General features: G+C 44.3%; 1 long non-coding RNA gene across 6 annotated transcripts; it reads left to right on the plus strand.

Annotated features, from left to right (window-relative positions):
- Window positions 1–1860: 1860 nt before the first annotated feature.
- On the plus strand, window positions 1861–17634 carry LOC309688823. Of its 6 annotated transcripts, XR_014271173.1 has the most exons (6): window positions 1861–2002; window positions 9407–9511; window positions 9626–10273; window positions 10481–10572; window positions 16316–16341; window positions 17113–17634. It is a non-coding gene; the product is annotated as an uncharacterized lncRNA (long non-coding RNA). The 6 variants fall into 6 exon arrangements; XR_014271174.1 differs by lacking the exon at window positions 10481–10572 and having other exon boundaries at window positions 16316–16416; XR_014271176.1 differs by lacking the exon at window positions 17113–17634 and having other exon boundaries at window positions 16316–16711.
- The last annotated feature ends 202 nt before the right edge of the window (window positions 17635–17836 follow it).

The following is a 17836-nucleotide window of genomic DNA, read 5'->3' on the forward strand; positions in this document are numbered from 1 at the left end:
GGGTTAGCTGGATGTCTGACTTGGACGACAGGAGCAGCGGGATGTGACATCTGCTGCAGACTCATTGGGTCCACAGCCCGTGATAGCTGGTGCACTGAAAGATGAGCATGTTGTAGTGGCTGATCAGCTGGGGATGCAGAATGTAATAGCTGCACCTGGCCTGGCCTGTTTATCAGGGGCTGATGTTCCGATCGCTGATATGAGAAGGGTTCAGCAGTGCATCGTCCAGGTCTCCTGAGTGGCGTCGATGCGGCTACATAAGTGGCAGGGTGCAGCACTGGCTGAATGTGAAGGCTCACTTTACGGGGAGGTGATGGAGCAGATGTTTCTGCTGGCGTTGGCATGTTTGCAGGTGTTGTGGTGCCCTGCTTTGAGGGACTTACTAGCACAGTTAGTGGCTCTGTGGTATCATGTAACACCTCATTGCTAGGTTGTAGTGGTGCAACTTCTGTTATGGAGGAAATACGTTGGGGTTGTTCTAACGCTCCTGTTTCTGGGGGAAGAGGACTGCCAGGTTTAGAAGCTTGCTCCAAACGCTCCACCCGCTTTAGTAATGTCCCACGAGTTTCCTCCATAGACACTTGCAGTTGAGTCATGTGTTGGAGGACACTGCTCCAAACTGATTCCATCTTCTGCCATCTCTCATCCTCTTCATAGTCGGAGCTGCTTGAACTACTTGGAGCTCTAGATGGCTCGGGTGGCTCAGTTAGGTTGTGCTCATAGTCCACCAGATGTCCCGGAAGTTTCTTCTCCCGCGCTGGGGGCTATTTGATGCACCTCTATCCTGAGGGTTTGCCATCTCATTAACTCAGCCAAGGCGAACTCCGGCTCGAAGGACCACTTGTAATGTATGTTTGCACTGATTGCCGATCACGCTTCAACTGAGTCGTCCTCGGTCAGAAGGAATGGTACTCCACAGTGATGTAGTTCAAATAACTTTACTAAGGAGGTGGCAGATGACATCAACAGGATGTACAGCGTTGGTAGGGAGGCATTACAGTATTCACATGCAGGTAAAGGGGGCGTGAGTGTGTATATGGGTGTGTGTGGTCATCTGTAAACAGAAAAACAAACATTTGTATTAACCACTATGGATAGCAGTGTACCCCTTCTACAGTACTGTGGGTTTCCAGCATAATGTTATACAATCTGCCATAACCTCATGGCCACTAGATGGCACCCTAAGACCATAAATGAATTTCTGGCTCGGATATACATTGGCAAACCAGACCTCTGCAGATTACAACGCTTCAGAGAATAAACATAGTAAATAGTTACATCCACCTACAACCACAATGCTTGACAGTAAGTCATATATGGAATGAAATCTGGGCTGAACACAAGCCTGCCTGTAGTAGGTCAAAAAACATATCTTAGCGATAGCAACGGGACTAGCCTCTTACGTAGCAAATTACACAGATAAAGTCAAACAAGCATCACTCTCATCTTACAATACTCACATGGTAAGCACGCACACAGTATTAACTCACACAGGAATGCAAGTAAATACGTTATCCTCCGACACACCTCCCATCTGTGCAGAACTGCACTGAAGTTCCCAACCGGAAGTACAGATACCGAGGTGCATCATGGGTAACGTAGTATAAACAGTTACAATGAACAAGCGGACTTTTAACAATATATATATATATATATATATATATATATATATATATATATATATATAGTATATACTAGAGATGGACCGATCTGATATTACGTATCGGTATCGGTCCGATACTGACCTAAATTACTGGATCGGATATCGGAGAAAAATAAAAAATGTAATCCGATCCATTAAATATCACGAAAGCAGCTCACAAAACTTGCGACACGCCTTAACTCACCTCAGAACGTTAGCACGTCAGAGCAGTATGCATCACGTGATAGAGCGGCTGTGGCATGCAGGACCGGTCGGTGGTCTGGATAGCATTTGGAGCTTCGCTAGCAACCCGGCATTTCATCTCCGACAAAGTTATCCCGAGAGAAGTAAAGCAAGTGTGTAAGTCCATCTCTGAATGTTTGTAAAGCATTCCTGCATTAAGCTTAACAAGCGACTGCCTCTTCTTGCTGCTACTTCAATCATGAAACTGCTTAACGACCAGCTGATCGGCTTTTCTGTCCCGTGTCTCTAGTTTGCTTTTGGCCCACTTTGCACCAGAAAGAGGAAACCAGCGGATAAACAACAGCAGCACGTTTAAGCTTGATAAGCTGTTGTTAGAATTTATTTAATATTACTTTCTACTCCAGGATCTTTTTCTACGTAGCTGACGCTGGTAACTGTGCAGGGGCGGATCTAGCAAAGTTTAGCCAGGGGGGCCGATAGGGCAAAGCTTATTACATTTTTAAACTGTAGAGATACAATAATATTACTGCTGTAAAATCCAAATTTTGTCTTATTTAAAATATAAATCTAATATAATCTGCTTCTTAATGTATGTTCTTTAAAATACAGCGTGTTTTTTAAAATATTATAATAATGCATAATTATGTGGACATGCATATTAGATCGTTTTTTAGTGAAATATAATCCCTCCAGAAAGGCAGGAAAAGCCCGGAAACTTACTTTAAAACTAAATATGTTCCCTAAAACGGTGACAGAGCTACAGACCCATGACAGCCTTACACAGGTAGCCAGCAGCTATGACCAGCACTACCTGTGCAGTTAATAAAAGGACAGGTAATGTTTGTCGCGCTGTTGCACACACAGCACGCTCATTTGCTTCAGTTCGTCAGTTGCCACAAGACAACGTGTACGTAATAAGCTAATACTCCTGGGTGCTACACACTACAGTGTACGCTGTACGCCTACTTACTGGTTTTGTCGCATCAGTCTGTGTCTCTGAGTTAATTTGTGTTTCTCCTAAAGCTCCGGACTGCAAAAAATGCGCGTGCTCTTTGTGAGCTCGTTCCCGGCTCGTAACCAGCGCGTTCTGCCGTCAAGGGCGATCATTGGTTAAATGTGATCATGTGACTGATGCAGGCGAGATCCTTTTATTTAGCAAAACTATGATTAATAGTTAAATATTATTGTTGAGGGGCACAGACAGGACTCCGCATGCCCACACACATAAAAAAAATAAAATTTTGGGCACCCATCAGAAAAGGGGCGGGTGCTCAAGCCCCTCCAGCCCCCCCCCCCCCTGCACGTGCCTGCCCTCTAGTTCCAGCAATCCTCCTGGGAAAAACAGAGGCAGCCGTTAGTACCCTCAACTACACAGGTAGGCTCACACAAACAGACCAGCTGGAGAACTGACGGGAAGTCTCACGAAATGATCCCACGCCGGTGGGAGCTCCAAGACTCTCCTATGTAGCTCCCCCGACGAGCCCTGATCAGCAGCAGGTGTGTGGCAGGAGCTTCGGGTGTGGCCAGTCCCCTAGCAGGACCACACCCACCAGGCCTGCAGGTGCTTGACATCCATCTTACAGCCAAACATATACAGTGGGGCAAAAAAGTATTTAGTCAGCCACCGATTGTGCAAGTTCCCCCACTTAAAATGATGACAGAGGTCAGTAATTTGCACCAGAGGTACACTTCAACTGTGAGAGACAGAATGTGGAAAAAAAATCCATGAATCCACATGGTAGGATTTGTAAAGAATTTATTCCTAAATTAGGGTGGAAAATAAGTATTTGGTCACCTCAAACAAGGAAAATCTCTGGCTCTCACAGACCTGTAACGTCTTCTGTAAGAAGCTTTTCTGTCCCCCACTCGTTACCTGTATGACTGGCACCTGTTTGAACTCATCATCTGTACAAAAGACACCTGTCCACAGCCTCAAACAGTCAGACTCCAAACTCCGCCATGGCCAAGACCAAAGAGCTTTCGAAGGACACCAGGAAAAGTATTGTAGACCTGCACCAGACTGGGAAGAGTGAATCTACAATAGGCAAGCAGCTTGGTGTGAAAAAATCAACTGTGGGAGCAATCATCAGAAAATGGAAGACATACAAGACCACTGATAATCTCCCTCGATCTGGGGCTCCACGCAAGATCTCATCCCGTGGGGTCAAAATGATCATGAGAACGGTGAGCAAAGATCCCAGAACCACACGGGGGGACCTGGTGAATGACCTGCAGAGAGCTGGGACCAAAGTAACAAAGGTCACCATCAGTAACACACTACAACGGCAGGGAATCAAATCCCGCAGTGCCAGACGTGTTCCGCTGCTGAAGCCAGTGCATGTCCAGGCCCGTCTGAAGTTTGCCAGAGAGCACATGGATGATACAGCAGAGGATTGGGAGAATGTCATGTGGTCAGATGAAACCAAAGTAGAACTTTTTGGTATAAATGGATGATACAGCAGAGGATTGGGAGAATGTCATGTGGTCAGATGAAACCAAAGTAGAACTTTTTGGTATAAACTCAACTCGTCGTGTTTGGAGGAAGAAGAATACTGAGTTGCATCCCAAGAACACCATACCTACTGTGAAGCATGGGGGTGGAAACATCATGCTATGGGGCTGTTTTTCTGCCAAGGGGACAGGACGACTGATCCGTGTTAAGGACAGAATGAATGGGGCCATGTATCGTGAGATTTTGAGCCAAAACCTCCTTCCATCAGTGAGAACTTTGAAGATGAAACGAGGCTGGGTCTTCCAACATGACAATGATCCAAAACACACCGCCCGGGCAACAAAGGAGTGGCTCCGTAAGAAGCATTTGAAAGTCCTGGAGTGGCCTAGCCAGTCTCCAGACCTCAACCCCATAGAAAATCTGTGGCGGGAGTTGAAAGTCCGTGTTGCTCGGCGACAGCCCCAAAACATCACTGCTCTCGAGAAGATCTGCATGGAGGAATGGGCCAAAATACCAGCTACTGTGTGTGCAAACCTGGTAAAGACCTATAGTAAATGTTTGACCTCTGTTATTGCCAACAAAGGTTATGTTACAAAGTATTGAGTTGTATTTTTGTTATTGACCAAATACTTATTTTCCACCCTGATTTACGAATAAATTCTTCACAAATCCTACCATGTGGATTCATGGATTTTTTTTCCACATTCTGTCTCTCACAGTTGAAGTGTACCTCTGGTGCAAATTACTGACCTCTGTCATCATTTTAGGTGGGGGAACTTGCACAATCGGTGGCTGACTAAATACTTTTTTGCCCCACTGTATACACACACCCACACAAATGCAAATCCCTCCAGAGCAGTAACAGGCACATCTAGAGCCAAACACAGGGTTCCCAGTGAAGCCTGCTGTCCTGAAATGCGAACAATGGAGATTCTCAGCAGTAACTCTGTGCAGCTGCACTCCTGCCCTCTGAGTTTTCTTACATAGGTTGTTGCACATATGTATAAATATTAGCATGGGACCTAAAACTATATGGTCAAGTTGGGCTACATAGGAAGGGCATATTTATTTTCAAAAGAGCAATGGAAATCAGTTTAACTTCACACTTGGAATCAGTGTGAGGCTTTAAAAAAAAAAGCTGTTTTTTCACATCGTGGATCATATTTTATATTTGGAATCAACACACAAGTCAAGTTCAGCATTATACTATCCCAAAACCAACATCACCTGACCCTGACTGCAGGACACTCCTGCAAAAATAAGATACTGGCTGCTCTTTGTCTTAATGAAAAGAAACGAGGTGATCTTTCTTTTTTTTAAATTCTCTGAGTCTGTAATCTTTTTGATTTGCAGATTTCCACTTTCTTCCATTCGTTCTTATGTTGCTCCAGCAAGCAGAATAAAAACAAACTGTGCTGCTGTCTGCAGAACAAAAGGTGTGTAGGCAGCCAGCAGATCAGTCTGTGTTTTCACAACTGCATGTAGAACACGGAAAGTACAGTGTGTGTGTGTGTGTGTGTGTGTGTGTGTGTGTGTGTTCCTGTCTAGCTATCTTTGTGAGGACCGAAATCTGCATTCTACTATACTTGTGAGAACCAACAATCGTTGTGAGGACACACACGCTGGTCCTCACAAGTTTGAAGGCCTTTTTGAGGCTCAAAATGTGGTTTTAGTGTCAGGGTTTAGGTTAGGGTAAGGGGCTAGGGCAGACCTTCCCAAAGTGTGGGGCCCGCCCCCTAGGGGGGGCGCAGAGCCATTGCAGGGGAGGCGCAGTATGAAATGGGGGGGGGGGGGGGGGGTAAAAAACAACGCTTGGACACTGCTTGCACGGGGCGGCCACAGAAACGCAAAGCAGGAGATGAAGCATCACTGAATATGTTTCCAAACCAACTTCATTCTAAGCCAAAGACTAGAAAATATGGTGAAGCATATCTTCCCTTTGGCTTCACCTGCACAGGTGCTGAGGTAGGTCTCCCTGCAGAATTGGTTTTCCCTTCGTCGGGAGCAGCGCTGGGCTCTTCAAGGACAAACAGGATCCCACATTCTTGATTTTTAGTTCACAAACACTTGTTGTAATGACTAACTACTCCTGACATTTTGGAGATGTTTGCTCTTTATACAGTAAAGTTACAGCAGGATACAAATAACATCAGGCTGATCCTGCCACGATTTGTTCCCTCGGTTCAAATCACGGACAAACAGCTGTTTATGTTTTTAAACCCATTTTGCACAGAGAGGCATTTTTTGAAAAATGTATTGATAGCAATGTTGAATATTATTACACAGGAAAAAACAACTACACGTAAAATAACCACACCGTGATGCCTCTGCCTTTGTAAATGGATGGACAGTAACTGTGTGTGTATATGTAAGCGTGTAAAACCTGCAGATAGTCAGATTAACAGTATTTTGTCTCTATCTGCCATTCTGCAATTCATCTCATGTAAGCAATAACATGGCGCACAGCGTGACGTGAAAAAAGGCACATAACTTTGACGTTGCGTGAGGAACTCTGTATTCCTCGTCCACACGTAAACGCAAAAAAGGAGTTTAAAAAAATCTCAGTTTTCGGTGATTGAAACGCCGTTTACATGGACGAAACAGCTGCTTTTTCAAAAATACTCGTGTAGGTGTGGACGTAGCGTAAAAGAGTTAGTAGTTTATATTCTTACTACCTGTCATTTATTGCAGATTACTTGTATTTGCTTAATTGTTTACTAAATGTTTGAGGTGTGAAATGAACCGCAATGGAGCAAATTATGGGTGTGTGTGGTTGGAGGGTGTGTTTATGCGTGTGCGCGGGGGGCATGAACATTTTTCTTGTAAAACAAAAGGGGGCCTAGCAAAAAAAGTTTGGGAACCACTGGGCTAGGGAAACCAATATGTCAATGAAGGTCCTCACTAAGATAGCTGAACGGGGTTGTGTGTGTGTGTGTGTGTGTGTGTGGTAAGACTAAGAGAAAGAGACTGAGAAAGGGAGATGTACCTTTTTAGCATCCAGGGAGTTTGTTCTTGTTTCTGGGTTCACAGGAAGTTCAGAATATTTCTGTCAGAGCTCCAAGATGGCCTCCTTGGGGGGCAATCTTATTTACTGCAGAAGCAGTGAGAACAGAGTAGAGGTGTTCCTGTGCATTCCTCCATGTATCCCATCTGTAAGTGGGCAGCAGCAGTCTAGGTGGGAGCAGGAACAGCAAAGAGGAAATGCTGGTGTTTGTGTGCTTTAATGAGCCACAGGGGAGGCTAGGTTTGTGGAGTTGAGAACACAATACAACTTTCCCTGCAGTCAATCTGTCAAGATCAAGGTTTTTGAAAACAGATACAAAAGACACAGAATGGCTGTCCTGTTTTCAAAGAAGTACTTTGTCAACACAATTCAGTAGCATATCCTTAAACTGCTGTTTAAACTGCGCCATGCTCGGACTTTGCATTTCTAAGGGATTTCCCAAATAAGACTATTTTTGTCACGGCTGCCGAGGCGAGCCGTGTGGATTTAGAAGGAGGACCCAAGATGCAGGCAGTGGATAAGATGCCGGTGAGTTTATTTATACAGGAGTGAGAAGGCAAACAGGCAAGAGGGAAGACAAAACTAAAGACCTGAACTGGGAACGCTAAATGACAAACCTGAGATGATACAAAAAGGGATGAGCGGCAGAGAGACGAGCAGGACACCAAGTAACACAGACGAACCGGCAACAGGCAGGAAAACACACAGGGCTTATATACACAGGGTAGTAACGGGGGAATCGGCAACAGGAGGGAGACACAGCTGGGAGAGATCAGGGCTAACGAGACAGGGGGAACAAAGCTGCACATACTAACATCAGACGGGAACAAGAACCTTCAAAGTAAAACAGGAAACAAAACACACTTACTAAGACACAGACTAGACAGAGACAGACTTGACACTGACCAAAGGCTACTAAATGATAATCATAATCACAACAGTATCAGATCATAAATCATAATATAGAAAAACACCAAGATAACTGAAACACCAAGTACCAGAGAAACATAAAGGAAAATCCATGATGCAAAAGTACCAAAACATAATGAACTCAAAATACTGGGTCCAACGGACCCAGAACCGTGACAATTTTAGCTTTAGTTAGATTTAGCGATAGTTTGTTCCTGTTAAACCATTTTTTAATTCTGCACATTTCTGAAGTAATTGTATCCAGCAGCTCCTTTAGATTTCCCCCAGAACAAAAAATATTTGTGTCGTCTGCAAATAATACTAATTTTAATATATCAGATGCCTTACAAATATCATTTATATAAATAATAAATAATTTTGGACCCAGTACAGAGCCTCGTGGAACACCACAAGCAATGTCCAATCATGATGAGTAATGGACACCCAGCTTCACAAATTGTTTCCTGTCACTTAAATGATTTTTCACTCAGTGCAGTACAACCCCCCTTATCCCATATCATTCCAGTTTGCATGCAGTTCTACAGGGTATGTAGAATTAAGTCAAGCTTAGTAAGATAGTTAGAAACTGGTGCTATAAAATGTATTTTGTGCATTTAAACAATTTAAATGAAGAAAATATGCTAGCTTTTGTCGCTAGCAACAAAGCGTTAATGCAAACTGTTAATAGCCTCTAACTATATCAGTGTTACAGATCACATTCAAGCTGTTAGTGATGAAAGAAACCCCAAGTAAACTGCTCAGGCTGGCATTAGTGCCCCTCTATTGTATCATTCTTTGTGAAATTTGACATGTAGTCAAATTCCACATGGGATAGTCATGGGTATGTATTCAGTGTATGTTGTATTCTTTATACTTGTGCCAAATAATTGCATATTAATTGTCTAACTTTAAAAAACTTTTGTAAAAGTCAATATTTATTTATACAATACAAATTTGTTTAATAATGGACAAAAAATTATCTGATATATTGTTATGAGCAGCATGGCGTCTGAAAACTGTCCAAAGAAAGATTCGTTGTGAATCTCCAACACCATCTAATAGGTTGACAGACAGTTCTTTGGGTGGCCCAAATCTCCAAAGGACTGTGAATGTTATACACCAGCTTGATGGGGATGCTTGCAAGGAGACCATGTCTTTGCTCAACCATACTACAGACAACTCTGTGATTTTCCAGAAGATGAAGAAGACCTTTCAGCACCATCAGAGGCTTGTTAATGACCCAAGCAGAAGCATTGGCATCCTATCCACTTTTCCAAGATTCTTGGATACAAAAGAACTGGTAAGTTAGAATTTATTTTTTAAAATGGTTGGGAATTTGGAGCTAGCAGTTGTTTCAAATACAATTTTCTTTGTGTCCTCGGGATTCCCATATGCTTGTTTGCCATTCACCTAGGGACCATTTGTGATCCGAGGACACCACAAGGGTTACAGGTGAAGCAAGACTTCACTCTCCTGTTCGATGACGACACATCCTCCAGGTTGCTTCAGAAATGGAATACATTCTTCAGGGCAAATGTCATAAAAGAGGCTAAGAAGCTCACTTCAACACCAGAGTTGCTTCCTTTGGTGTTGTCAGCAGAAGGTCATCCAGAAAATCATCAAGACGATTCTACAAGTGAACTTGTTTGGAGTTTTTTTGTATATTAAATGTTAAAGCTGCATTCAGGGGCAAATATTAATTTGTTTCTGTGTTTTCTAACATTTAAATTCATACAATTAAGACTAATTAAATCTTTGTCCACTTTTCTAGTTTTGCTCTTAGAATATAATATCAAGTCAAACAAACCATCTGTTTTTGTTTGTATGTTCATCCTGAACTAATAATCCTATAGAGTTTTTTCTTCTTGTGAAAAGAAAAATTGATCTACTTTTTGATAACTTTCAACAATAGATCGACGACTCATAAGCAGTGGCGGAAATCCCCCCTAATATTGGTATGATCCGAGCTCAGGCACTAAGCGACTGAGCGAGAGGGCGGGGCAGCTGCTACCTGTTGGAGAAACGGAGCCAGGCAGAGAAAGGAGAGCGGAAGTTCGACCAGGTACCAAAGCAAATCATTCGTACTGTACAAATAATGTAAATATGACGGTGAATCACAAAAGATTGATGTCAAACTGATCACTTGACCCATATTACGTTACTTGCTCTTCGAGTGAATCAACAAATGGTGAAATGAAAAGTCGAACAACAACAATGCTGTTTCTTTAGAGAGTCTTAGCTTACATGTGTGTTTATTTCATATTTTCAGTTGTTTCTCTCCACGGCTAAATAAATCGGTTTCAGTAATGTACTGATATACAAGAATGGACATAAGGAGCTTCTTTCAAAGAAAAAACTCTGGTAGATGTTATTTTATATATTATGCTTTGTATGTTGTTCAGTATATTTCTATGCAAAACAAGAGGGATTTCAATACACAGCAGTATATTCACAGTTTAAACCAGATATTTACATACACTTTGTGGAAAACACAAGAACATGTACAACATCAATTTAGAGTAAACTTGTTTTGTTTTGGATAAATAAATATTGAAATATCTTTTGAATTAGTTAAATGTCAGAATAAAGAGAGACAGAGCTTCTATTTTAATCACTTTCATCAAATGTAGGAGTACATGTACACTAAGTTTATTGTTAATTAATAAGAAAACTGCAGACGATTCCGTTCTGAGCTGAAGAAGCTGATAGGTTAGTAGAGTCCATGTGAGATTGGTGAGCACAGCTGTGGATGCATATAAGGCAAAACACAGAGTTTCTGTGACATGGGAACATCCAGAGATGTCAACAAAACAGCAGAAAAAGAACTGTGGAGCTCCATAAGTGTGGCTCAGTTTGAATACAATTTGGTGCAATTTACAATTAAGAAATACAGACAGTTTCTCTCTTTACTCTTAAAGTTAACAAATATGTTTTTATATTTATCTAAAAAATAAACATTTAGTCTAATTTGATGTTACAATTAAAAAAAGTGTTTTTATCTGAAGAGTTTGTAAATATCTGGTTTCAACTGTGTATTTGATGATGTTGGTGTTTGACTTGAGAGAGAGAGGAACAGAGAGAGAGAGAGAGAGAGGAGCAGAGAGAGAGAGAGAGAGAGGAACAGAGAGAGAGAGAGAGAGAGGAGCAGAGAGAGAGAGAGAGAGGAACAGAGGGAGAGAGAGAGAGAGGAGCAGAGAGAGAGAGAGAGAGGAGCAGAGAGAGAGAGAGAGGAACTGAGAGAGAGTGGAACTGAGAGAGAGAGAGAGAGAGAGAGAGAGGAGCAGAGAGAGAGAGAGAGGAACAGAGAGAGAGAGAGAGAGGAACAGAGAGAGAGAGAGAGAGAGGAACTGAGAGAGAGAGAGAGGAACAGAGAGAGAGAGAGAGGAACAGAGAGAGAGAGAGAGAGGAACTGAGAGAGAGAGAGAGGAACTGAGAGAGAGAGAGAGGAGCAGAGAGAGAGAGAGAGAGGAACTGAGAGAGAGAGAGAGGAACTGAGAGAGAGAGAGAGAGAGAGAGAGGAGCAGAGAGAGAGAGAGAGGAACAGAGAGAGAGAGAGAGAGGAACAGAGAGAGAGAGAGAGAGAGGAGCAGAGAGAGAGAGAGAGAGAGAGAGAGAGAGAGGAACAGAGAGAGAGAGAGAGGAACAGAGAGAGAGAGCGAGAGAGGAGCAGAGAGAGAGAGAGAGGAACAGAGAGAGAGAGAGAGGAACAGAGAGAGAGAGAGGAACTGAGAGAGAGAGAGAGAGAGAGAGAGAGGAACAGAGAGAGAGAGAGAGGAGCAGAGAGAGAGAGAGAGAGAGGAGCAGAGAGAGAGAGAGAGGAACAGAGGAGAGAGAGAGAGAGGAGCAGAGAGAGAGAGAGAGAGGAGCAGAGAGAGAGAGAGAGGAACTGAGAGAGAGTGGAACTGAGAGAGAGAGAGAGAGAGAGAGAGAGAGGAGCAGAGAGAGAGAGAGAGGAACAGAGAGAGAGAGAGAGAGGAACAGAGAGAGAGAGAGAGAGGAACTGAGAGAGAGAGAGAGAGGAACAGAGAGAGAGAGAGGAACAGAGAGAGAGAGAGAGGAACTGAGAGAGAGAGAGAGGAACTGAGAGAGAGAGAGAGGAGCAGAGAGAGAGAGAGAGAGAGGAACTGAGAGAGAGAGAGAGAGGAACTGAGAGAGAGAGAGAGAGAGAGAGAGGAACAGAGAGAGAGAGAGAGAGGAACAGAGAGAGAGAGAGAGAGGAACAGAGAGAGAGAGAGAGAGAGGAGCAGAGAGAGAGAGAGAGAGAGAGAGAGAGAGAGGAACAGAGAGAGAGAGAGAGGAACAGAGAGAGAGAGCGAGAGAGGAGCAGAGAGAGAGAGAGAGGAACAGAGAGAGAGAGAGAGGAACAGAGAGAGAGAGAGAGGAACTGAGAGAGAGAGAGAGAGAGAGAGAGAGGAACAGAGAGAGAGAGAGAGGAACAGAGAGAGAGAGAGAGGAACAGAGAGAGAGAGAGAGAGGAACTGAGAGAGAGAGAGAGAGGAACAGAGAGCGAGAGAGAGAGAGAGAGAGAGAGGAACAGAGAGAGAGAGAGAGAGAGAGAGAGAGAGAGAGGAACACAGAGAGAGAGAGAGAGGAACAGAGAGAGAGAGCGAGAGAGGAGCAGAGAGAGAGAGAGAGGAACAGAGAGAGAGAGAGAGAGAGAGAGAGGAACAGAGAGAGAGAGAGAGAGAGAGAGAGAGAGAGAGAGGAACACAGAGAGAGAGAGAGAGGAACAGAGAGAGAGAGCGAGAGAGGAGCAGAGAGAGAGAGAGAGGAGCAGAGTGAGAGAGAGAGGAACAGAGAGAGAGAGAGGAACAGAGAGAGAGAGAGAGAGAGAGAGAGGAACAGAGAGAGAGAGAGAGAGGAACAGAGAGAGAGAGAGAGGAACAGAGAGAGAGAGAGAGAGAGAGAGAGAGAGAGAGGAACAGAGAGAGAGAGAGAGAGAGAGAGAGAGAGAGAGAGGAACAGAGAGAGAGAGGAACAGAGAGAGAGAGAGAGAGAGAGGAGCAGAGAGAGCGAGAGAGGAGCAGAGAGAGAGCGAGAGAGGAGCAGAGAGAGAGAGAGAGGAACAGAGAGAGAGAGAGAGGAACAGAGAGAGAGAGAGAGAGAGAGAGAGAACAGAGAGAGAGAGAGAGAGAGAGAGAGAGAGAGGAACAGAGAGAGAGAGAGAGGAACAGAGAGAGAGAGAGAGAGAGGAACAGAGAGAGAGAGAGAGAGAGGAGCAGAGAGAGAGAGAGAGAGGAACTGAGAGAGAGAGAGAGGAGCAGAGAGAGAGAGAGAGAGGAACTGAGAGAGAGAGAGAGGAGCAGAGAGAGAGAGAGAGAGGAGCGAGAGAGAGAGAGAGAGAGAGAGAGAGAGAGAGGAACAGAGAGAGAGAGAGAGGAACAGAGAGAGAGAGAGAGAGGAACAGAGAGAGAGAGAGAGGAACAGAGAGAGAGAGAGAGGAACAGAGAGAGAGAGAGAGAGAGAGAGGAACAGAGAGAGAGAGAGAGAGGAACAGAGAGAGAGAGAGAGAGGAGGACAGAGAGAGAGAGAGAGGAACAGAGAGAGAGAGAGAGAGGAACGAGAGAGAGAGAGAGAGAGAGGGTAAACAGAGAGAGAGAGAGAGAGGAACAGAGAGAGAGAGGAACAGAGAGAGAGAGAGAGGAACAGAGAGAGAGAGAGAGAGAGAGGAACAGAGAGAGAGAGAGAGAGGAGCAGAGAGAGAGAGAGAGAGAGGAACAGAGAGAGAGAGAGAGGAGCAGAGAGAGAGAGAGAGAGGAACTGAGAGAGAGAGAGAGAGAGAGGAACAGAGAGAGAGAGAGAGGAGCAGAGAGAGAGAGAGGAACAGAGAGAGAGAGAGAGAGAGAGAGGAACAGAGAGAGAGAGAGAGAGAGAGAGGAACAGAGAGAGAGAGAGAGGAACAGAGAGAGAGAGAGAGAGAGAGAGAGGAGCAGAGAGAGAGAGAGAGGAACAGAGAGAGAGAGAGAGAGAGAGGAACAGAGAGAGAGAGAGAGAGAGAGACAGAGGAGCAGAGAGAGAGAGAGAGGAACAGAGAGAGAGAGAGAGGAACAGAGAGAGAGAGAGGAGCAGAGAGAGAGAGAGAGAGGAACTGAGAGAGAGAGAGAGAGGGAACAGAGAGAGAGAGAGAGGAACAGAGAGAGAGAGAGAGAGGAACAGAGAGAGAGAGAGAGAGGAACAGAGAGAGAGAGAGAGAGAGAGAGAGGAACAGAGAGAGAGAGAGAGGAACAGAGAGAGAGAGAGAGGAGCAGAGAGAGAGAGAGGAACAGAGAGAGAGAGAGAGAGAGAGAGAGGAACAGAGAGAGAGAGAGAGAGAGAGAGAGGAACAGAGAGAGAGAGAGAGAGGAACAGAGAGAGAGAGAGAGGAGCAGAGAGAGAGAGAGGAACAGAGAGAGAGAGAGAGAGGAACAGAGAGAGAGAGAGGAGCAGAGAGAGAGAGAGAGAGGAACAGAGAGAGAGAGAGAGAGAGAGAGAGAGAGAGAGGAACAGAGAGAGAGAGAGAGAGGAACAGAGAGAGAGAGGAGCAGAGAGAGAGAGAGAGGAACAGAGAGAGAGAGAGAGGAACAGAGATAGAGAGAGAGAGAGGAACAGAGAGAGAGAGAGAGGAGCAGAGAGAGAGAGAGGAGCAGAGAGAGAGAGAGAGAGAGAGGAACAGAGAGAGAGAGAGGAGCAGAGAGAGAGAGGAACAGAGAGAGAGAGAGAGAGGAACAGAGAGAGAGAGGAACAGAGAGAGAGAGAGAGAGAGAGAGAGAGAGAGGAACAGAGAGAGAGAGAGGAACAGAGAGAGAGGACACAGAGAGAGAGAGAGAGAGGAACAGAGAGAGAGAGAGAGAGGAACAGAGAGAGAGGAACAGAGAGAGAGAGAGAGAGGAACAGAGAGAGAGGAACAGAGAGAGAGAGAGAGAGAGAGAGAGAGAGGAACAGAGAGAGAGAGAGAGAGAGAGGAACAGAGAGAGAGAGAGGAACAGAGAGAGAGAGAGAGAGGAACAGAGAGAGAGGAACAGAGAGAGAGAGAGAGAGAGAGAGAGAGAGGAACAGAGAGAGAGAGAGAGAGAGAGAGAGAGAGAGAGGGGGACAGAGAGAGAGAGAGGAACAGAGAGAGAGGAACAGAGAGAGAGAGAGAGAGAGAGAGAGAGAGAGAGAGGAACAGAGAGAGGGAGAGAGAGAGAGAGAGAGAGAGGGGGAGCAGAGAGAGAGAGAGAGAGGAACAGAGAGAGAGAGAGAGGAGCAGAGAGAGAGAGAGGAACAGAGAGAGAGAGAGAGAGAGAGAGAGAGAGAGGAACAGAGAGAGAGAGAGGAACAGAGAGAGAGAGAGAGAGAGAGAGAGAGAGGAACAGAGAGAGAGAGGAACAGAGAGAGAGAGAGAGAGAGAGAGAGAGAGAGAGAGGGGGAGCAGAGAGAGAGAGAGGAACAGAGAGAGAGGAACAGAGAGAGAGAGAGAGAGAGAGAGAGAGGAACAGAGAGAGGGAGAGAGAGAGAGAGAGAGAGGGGGGAGCAGAGAGAGAGAGAGGAACAGAGAGAGAGGAACAGAGAGAGAGGAACAGAGAGAGGGAGAATGAGGACAGAGATGAACAAGAGCAGGTGAGACACACATGTTAGTCAAATGGTTGTTTACCAACAGTATCACCGTATCATGGGCACTCATGTATCTTGCACCTAGTGTTTCTTTTTAGGTTTTTTATTTTTCAAATTCTACATTTATTAAGTTATGCAGGCTTGTTTGCACAACAAGGCTAAATGCAGGCCTATGATGGTTTTTAGTGCTGCTATCATCTAGTTCTGATTCTGGTTCTGTCTTGGTTAAGTCTTCAGTAGTCCTGATTTTGAACTGTTGTAGTCCTGTTTTAGTTCTGGATCAGTTCTGGGTCTGGTTGAATTGGGGTTTAGTCCTCGTGTCTTGATACAGCCCTGACTTTGTTCTGCCTTGCTGCTTAATTAAAAAACTAGTTTAAGGTGTCCTGCATATGTGATATATATTTTTCCCTATATGAAGGCATTTTTTTTGGAACAAAAGTCAAAACAGAGCCAATGAATCTTTCAGTCCTTTTTTTCTGTATTTGGACATCATTTCTGTGAATGATTTTCAGTTTCCTTATGTCAACCCCAGTCATGCTGCAGTCTGGAATCAACAAGGTCAGTGTCAGGCGTCAGAAGAGCAAGATTGACACCTTGTACATCAACATGGATAAGCATCTCATTCCATGCCAGGCGAGCCACTCACTTGGGGCATTTGATGAACTTTTCAAAGCACATTTTGTGTTTAATTTGTCCCAAGACAGTATAAATCTGGACTTGTTATTTGCAGTGCAGTGGAAGAAGACATGTCCGTCTTTTACCAAATAAGTTATTTAGTTTTGGTTAAAGATAAGAAAATGTTATGGGAAACAAGTTGTTTACAGAGTGTTTTGATAACCATCTATATGCATTCAGAGTTGTACATACCAAGGAGGGATGCATAGTGAAAATGTCAGATCTAAAGTTTTATATCGCTTTTGATAAGCAAAGGTCAGAGACTTTCAGATTAGACAGAGTACATTGTACCTTCATTCACAATTTTTTGAAGACAAAATAAATGTCCTTTTTGGTCAAATTTATTGTGTGCAACGTAATTCTTTTTCAGAATTTAATTTTAACACTTAAGTGTAAAAAGCCTGACAGTATAGGGAGTGAAGCCAACACTAACCAGAAGGTTAAAAATTGTATCTCAGTAGAGTCACTTATTAGTGTCTCTAAAGTGTTATTTTAACTCTATTTTGAGATCTAAAACTCTGGCAGTGTTAAATATTTTAACTTGTTCAAAAATGGTGATTTAACTCTAAAGAGTGTGGAGCTATATAAACCCTGAAAAAGTGTTGAAAATGACTCTGTGGGAAATAACTTAACACTAGTCTTTTTGCTGTGTAGTTATCCCTCTGGCCTTATGACACGGTGCTCCATCATGCTGGAAAAGGCGTTGATCTTCACCAAACTGGATGGTTGGAAGAAGTTGCTGTTTTGGTGCCATTCTTTATTCATGGCTGGGTTCTTTGCCAAAATTGTGAGTGAGTCCACTCCCTTGAATGAGAAGCAGGCCCACACATGAATGGTCTCAGGATGTTTTACTGTTGGCATGAGACAGGACTGATGGTAGCGCTCACATTTTCTTCACCGGACAATCCTTTTTCCAGATGCCCCAAACAATGGGAAAGGGGCGTCAAAAGTATTTGCCTCCCTGTGTTCGCAGATGCACTCACACCTACCTACTGCCATTCCCGAGCAAGCTCTGCACTGGTGGCACTCCGATCCCGCAGCTGAATCATGTTTAGGAGACGTTCCTGGCCCTTGCTGGACTTTCTTGTGCACCCTGAAGCAGTCTTAGCAACAACTGCACCTCTAACTGCACCAGTTAAGATGGCGCCGGTGAGGTCGGCTGCCGTCACGACTGCTCCGACCATTTCACTACATATCGTACTGTGTATGACTGTGTACGTGACAAATAAAATTTGAATTTGAATTTGAATTCTTTCCTTGAAGTTCTTGATGATTCAATAAATGGTTCATTTACCTGCAGTCTTAGTAGCAACAACATCCTTGCCTGTGAAGCCCTTTTTATGCAACGCAGTGATGTCTTCTTGCAGGTAACCATGGT

Source organism: Aulonocara stuartgranti, assembly GCF_965226115.1.
Source record: "Aulonocara stuartgranti genome assembly, chromosome: 15".
In the NCBI taxonomy this organism is placed as follows: Eukaryota; Metazoa; Chordata; class Actinopteri; order Cichliformes; family Cichlidae; genus Aulonocara; species Aulonocara stuartgranti.